The sequence below is a fragment of the Crinia signifera genome, chromosome 5 (genome assembly GCF_055691185.1).
Source record: "Crinia signifera chromosome 5, ASM5569118v1, whole genome shotgun sequence".
In the NCBI taxonomy this organism is placed as follows: domain Eukaryota; kingdom Metazoa; phylum Chordata; class Amphibia; order Anura; family Myobatrachidae; genus Crinia; species Crinia signifera.
The window spans coordinates 102,596,132-102,603,009 of record NC_139221.1 but is presented as its reverse complement, the minus strand read 5'-3'; the positions used below and the strand labels follow the sequence as shown (position 1 = coordinate 102,603,009).

Here is a 6,878-nt window from a genome sequence, read left to right as displayed (position 1 = left end):
CAAAATTAAGAATATCCTAAAAGCTACTGTGTGTCCAACAACAAAGGCAGAGATAGAGGAAATGAAGAGAGTACTTTACCATAGTGACTAGACATCACCAATGTGTTATCCATTTAAGCCAATTTGCAATCAACCCTGGAAGAGAACACTGGACAGCTCAGATACTGAAACGGTAAAAGATCATTAAAACTAAAATTTGTTAAACCTGAAAATGTGGAATTAGAAGTAATCTGTGATGCTGATTAGAAATCAGATCTAAATATTTATCTGGTTTAGCAGGTGCAGCTATCAGCTGGGAGGCAGAAAAGAGCCTACCTCATCCCCAACCGAGGCAGAGTATATGGCTCTCACGAAAACAACCAAGCAGGCATTATGACTGAAGTGAGTTATAACTTCTTTGTTTAAATTACATTGTTAGCATTGCATGTGACAAAAGTATACATTACTTATCCAAAAAGCAGTATTCATTAAAATTATGACAAAAGGTAATTGTTAAACAATGATGATTAAAAAGGTGAAATGAAAAGCAGAGGACCCTGAACAGCCACAATGTATCCCTCTCGTCCGGAATAAATTGGGAAAACAATGGGTATGGACCGATGAAAATGGTCTATCTGGACCCTTTCTGTTCCTCACTCCCAGCACACCAACGCGTTTCAAATATATTGTTCCTCAGGGTGTGATGCTGATGTCTCATTTCCGGGCCTTTATACCCTAACCACGATCAGGGGGTAGGATCACACCTCTTGGGTGGGTGCAAAAACCCGGATAAGACACAATACATAAAAGCAATCAATTTACATTCAGTACCTATTGAAATCAATCAGAGCAAAGCAAGCACATATTTGTATACAAATATATCCATAAAAACATCCAAAATACATAAATAAATACATCAACATTTCCCGATCCATTGCAGGTTTCCATAGTGTCTTACGTGGTTGCCCGTATGTCCAGTCTGAATTTGGCGCTACTTCCTTCTAACTTCCGTTATCATCGTACATTGAATTTCCACAAGTCCGGTTTCATCACTTCCGGTGGATGGAACGCAAATAAGGAAGTCCTTTGTTCCCCAATCGCGGTCAGCGGAATTAATGAAGTTTCTCATAGATCAAACTAGTTAAGTTGCAATAAGTAACAATACTGAAATTACACCTAAAATGAGTTAACCCTTAAATATTAAATGAACCCCACACACAATCAGCTAATTTTTTTAACACAAAGTAACTGAGCAGAGTATGGACAATTATTTTCCTTATTTAAAGAAACCATTTGAGCTCAAATTCAGCGCCTGTGGAACCAGGGTTCTCAACTCATAAATGGTTTTCATCTCCATTTTAGCTAAACATGTATCCCTATCATTCTGTCTCCATACATTAGTGGGTAGTTTAATACCACAAAAAGAGGAGAACTGGTCAACATCACCATTATGAATCCCTTTAAAGTGCATGGGAACCGTGTGTGTTTCAATACCGTTCTTAACATTCCTAACGTGCTAAGCAAACCTAATTTTGAGCATCCTTTTAGTTCTCCCCACATACTGTAACAAACATGAGCTCTCTATAAGACACAATACTTAGAGTTACAAGTAATAAAGTCTTTGATTACAAATTGTTTGCCCGTCTGATTACATTTGTAATGTGTAATTTTATTGGTTTTATTTTTAAAAAATTTGCATAAACTACATATTCCACAGCGATAAAAACCTGTGGATTGGATGGGACCTTTTAAATTAGGGATTTTTATGGCACTGCGAACTACTGTATATTATCTTTGATATTTCTTGTTTTTCTAAAGACAAATTTAGGTCTGTCCTCTATCAGACCTTTCAATAGGGGATCTTTAGACAATAAGCCCCAGTGTTTCTTGATGATGGTTTCAACCTGTTTATGCTGTGAATTGTATTGGGTTAGAAACGGTATGTTGGTGTTCAAACCCTCATCTACTTTTTTATCGTCTAAAAGCATCTTATCTCTGTCTCTATTTTTACATAGCTCTTTAGTGGTCTCTATCCTATTTTTGTCATATCCCTTTATTGTAAATTTGTCCTTGAGGAGATTTGCCTGTTCCTCATAATGATTAATATCCGTGTAATTCCGTCTAATACGTTGAAATTGGCTACACATTAGGCGGAATTGCATGGATATTAATCCTGTCCTTGCACAGGTGTGTAATACCTGCGTGGGAAGGACAGCGTTCATCACATGACATCAGTGCTCACCATGAATTTACCCATCTCTGGCCAAGATAAAAGTTAATCTAGGCTGACTTGTATCTGTGAATAGGCAAAACAACATTCAATGGTGAGCAACCATCAAATTTTTTTTTGCCCGGGTGTCCGCATGTGAGGAGATGTGTTTACATACACATTCCCTATCATGCTAGCAAGGGGATTCAGGTGGTGGGAGGGACGTGGCCATTTGGCAGGGTGGCAGGCAGCGCCTACCTGTTCATTAGGAACCCACTATACTAATGTGTCCCCACTGTTATATATACTATACATTCCACTGCAACCACTGGATACATGCACATAAGGCAAGAATGTTCACTATAGTCATCCAGCATTAACCCAATATGTTTCTGGCTGAAAATGGATTTACAGCAACAATTGTTCTGCATTTCCTTTCTTTCGGTTAATAAACCAATCCCTGGTTAGGTAATAAACCTGGTGAACTATCCTCCATTGCATGCTGCTAATTCTTCTTACCATCATAGGATCTGACAATATTATTTCAATCATGCATGGGATAATGGCTAAACATACATGAAAACAAATGTGTTTCAGATGCATTGTTGTGATGCATTCTTTCAATTTATTTCCTTGTTTTTATTTATTGTAATAGTAGTGGTTGCTACCCCATGAGAAATAGGTTGTGCCATCTTCTGAAAATGAGAATGCAATGGAGGTAATGGTCTCATAAAACAACATATAAAATAAAATGACTGTATGTTCAATGTACATTTCAAGCACAAACCCTGCAATTTATAAAAAATACTAAATACAGAATGAGTTTTGGTTTTAAAGCAGAATTTCAAACTCTGGACTGAAATGTGGATTGTACAGTATGAGATGTAGATTGAAATACAGAAATGTAATTATATTAAGAAGAAAACATGAGTCATCTATGGAGTTCAAGTGTAGGTCACCAACTTAAAGAGTCTGCTATGACAAAATAAAGATAATAAAAATAACAGATCATTATTGACGTAAAATAATCATTTTCCCACATTCTTTTAAAAGCATTTTTCCATCCTCCTAATTATGTCCTTTCCAGGTACCAAGAAGATTACAAGGCTTATAATACAGCTACGAAATTCTGGGTTTTGTTGTAGAATGCCAGTATAAGGGCCAGATGTATCAAGCTTCACAAAGTGATAAAATGGAGAGTGATAAACAGACAGCCAATCAGCTCCTACCTGTCATGATACAGGGGGAGTTTGAAAAATCACAGGTATGAGCTGATTGGTTGGCTGTTTATCACTCTCCATTTTATCACTTTGTGAAGCTTGATACATCTGGCCCTAAGTCTTCAGCAACTTGAATTGAGGTTGTACCTAATGATTTCAAATAATATACTACAGTATCCATTATCAAAATTATGGAGCATTACAGAATCTGTGCTTGTAACTTAGCTTTGTCTGAAATTCTCAAAAGTTGGTGGAAAGGTAGTAAGGCATAAGGCCTCGCTATTTATCATGTTTTCAAGAGACATATGATGTAAAATTACTGTCACAAACTACATAATTGCCTATGAAAATTCTTGGTACCAGGAAGTAAAACTACAGTACTGTATGACATTTTCAATTACAGAATAATGACTCAAACCGTTCTTTTTTTAAATTTCTGTATTCATTGGAGCAAAAACAGATAGTATAATACAGGAAAATCACTGACTGGCATACAGTGTATATATATATATATATGGAGAGTATAAAGAGAATCTAGGCGCCTTAAAAAATATATACAGTTTTATTACACCAACAATAAAAAATATATATCAAGAATTCATAAAAAATGCATAAAACAAGTTTTAGCACATACAAGATTTTTTTGGGGCAATGCCCGGTATGTTAGGGCAGGTAATGGGGGTTAGGGGAAGGCGAGAAGGTAAGAATGGGGAAAAAAACAGGGAGCAAGTGGGAAATAGTAGGCACTTTAAAACAATAATATATATCACAAAAATTGGACTCTTCTATATATATTTATCTCTCAAAACTGCAGTGAGTACTTAGCTGGGTATGTAGTAAAAAAAATGGTTTCTTTGAAAAAGAAAGTAGAAGTCCTTTCCCTTGGTTAGGAACCAGGAGGTAGAGCAGTAGTCTCTGGGCACAAATGGCAAGGAGGATTGGAGGGTGGTCCCGACGCGTTTCGTCTACTAATGGACTTCTTCAAGGGGAGCAGAATATTGAGGTGTGATCAGTAGGGGTTTATATACTGTCTGGGATCATATGGGGGTGGGGTTGGAGACCGGAAGCGGAAGTGTCCATTCGTTTTCACTAAGGCGCTGTATATCGTTATTTCCTCTATAGGAGGCAGCCTGTCTTTTAAACAGATAGGGAGGCTTTTCCTCCGTTGGTGGTATAGGGTGAGTGTCTTATTTATCCTGATAGATGCGGCCACGATCTGTTCTTATTTCCGTATGAAGGGCGGAAGTGCGTCATCGTGTTATCCGTATGTGGAACGCGGAAGCTGGTTTAGTTGACACGCAGGTTCCTGGAACGCGGAAGTCATCTCAAGTGAGGCGCAGGTCTCGCTCCGTACAGACAAGGAGTGAGTCATCATCTAGTAGATCTGTGGAACGCGGAAGTTTCTCCGTTGGAGCGCAGCATATTTCTTGATGGATCATGGACGCTGTGCTGTGATTGGGTCTCGTTGGAACGCAGATAGAGATCCTTAGATGGAGTGTGCTGCGAATAGGGCTTAGATATTTGATTTAATGCAAACTATGAAAAAGAATAAAATATATATGTTAGAAATGCCGGACACTTGTTTTTCTAGTTGATTTGCCGCATAGTATCAATAATGAGTTGTTTACACTTTTAAGTGTGACGTTTTGTTGTGCATAAGTGCAAATAGTGCAGAAAATAAATAATAATAGTGATCCCTCATGTGTCTCTTAATTATAAACATATAATTTAGGGGTGACAAACAAGAGTAATTTTTTGTGCTTATTTAGACATATTAAATTGTGACATAATTTATGATTGTAGTTAATACTGAACATCATGCATAATTTAGCTCTATATCCATAATAGTGGCTTTACACGATGTGTATTTGCATGAGCACATGCCAAGTGAGTGTGGTGTTTACTATTACTTATGAGTCATTAGTATATCCCAATTGTTTACGGGTCTATGCAAAGTTCTTAGGTTATATTTGACCAGTCCTTTTGTTTTTGTTTGGACTATCTAGGTAAGTGTTCCATTGTAATAAGATCGATCTCTTCTTTTTGTTGAGTTTTTTTGAATAAACATTGAATTTTTCACATAGTATTTTGATGGAAATCTTGGAAAGTGTTCCTTGAAAAAAACCAAGGGGGGGGTTTCAGGAAAGATACCAGGTTTTTGAGGTTGTTTATATATTTTTAGTTTGTTTTCAGTCTCTTCATAGTTATTTCAGGCAGTAGGGGTCCCAGAGGTTCCGATAAATCTTCTTTAAAAGGATATTTTCTTGTATTTCTGGATGTTTACAATCATCATCAGACCTTCCTTAGTCCTGCTGGTGTCTATCTTGATACAATACTACATGCGACACCCAATTTTCCCTGGTGGTCTCCCTCCCAAGTACTTGTTGGGCCCACTGCTTTTTAACTTCCGAGTTCAGATGGAATCGGGTTTGTGCAGAGTGGGATGATCGCATTTTTTGTATTAGAGTCACTTGCATACAGGCTAGGCTGTCTGTGATGTTGTTTGTTCAGAGAAATGGGGCTATTTCATAGCTTTCGTTTAGACCATGGGGTGACAAGGTGTTCAATTCATAGATCCAGAACATTTCACGTTGGGAGAGTTTCTTCGCTAGATCTCCTCCCCGTGGTCCCAGGGTGACGTGTTCAATTGTAGTGAATCTTAGATGTTCCACGCATGAATTATGATTGTTCAGGAAGTGTCTGGATACAGAATGAGTTGTGAGTTTGTTTTTGATGTACCTGATGTGTTCTTGTATTCTTAATTTGAGTGGTCGCTTAGTTTTTCCCACGTATTTGAGACCGCATGGGCATTCGATCATATAGATGGCTGAAGTGGTATTGCAATTGCAGAAATGTTTTTTTGAATATTTTTTGGTGTTATTGTAGTTATGAAAGGTTTTTCTATCCGGATGAACATGTTTACAGACATTACAATGGCCACATTTGTATGTCCCTATACATTTGGTTAGTGATGTTTGTTGTGTAGATTGATTGACAAGGAGGCTGGGTGCTAATATTTCTTTAAGATTTCTTGATTTTCTGAATAGGATCTGTGGTTTATTGGGAAGTATTTCTTCTAAGACAGGGTCCATTTTCAGAATGTTCCAATGTTTATTGATGGTTTGTCTGATCTTTCTTTCTTCACAGTTATATTGCGTGATGAAGGCTACTGAGTGTTTATTTGTTTCTTCTTCTCTTGGTTTGGGTTTCTCTTGTAACAATTCTGTTCTGTCCAATTTTTCACATTTGGTGATTGCTTGATGTATGATTTTTTCTGGGTACTCCCTTTCCCTGAACCGGTTGGCGTAGATTTCCACTTGTTCTGTGCAAAGTGATGCTGTGCTGCAATTACGCTTTATCCTGTGGAATTGTGAGAAGGGGATATTGTCCTTCCATTGTTTCACATGTCCACTTTTGTAGTGGAGATAACTGTTTGTATCTACGGTTTTTATGAAGTTCTTGGTTGTTAC

At 37.5% G+C, this 6,878-nt stretch overlaps 1 pseudogene; it reads right to left on the bottom strand.

Annotated features, from left to right (window-relative positions):
• Positions 1-5,744: 5,744 nt before the first annotated feature.
• LOC146005925 (5S ribosomal RNA) lies at positions 5,745-5,863 on the bottom strand (annotated as a pseudogene).
• Between the last annotated feature and the right edge of the window lie 1,015 nt (positions 5,864-6,878).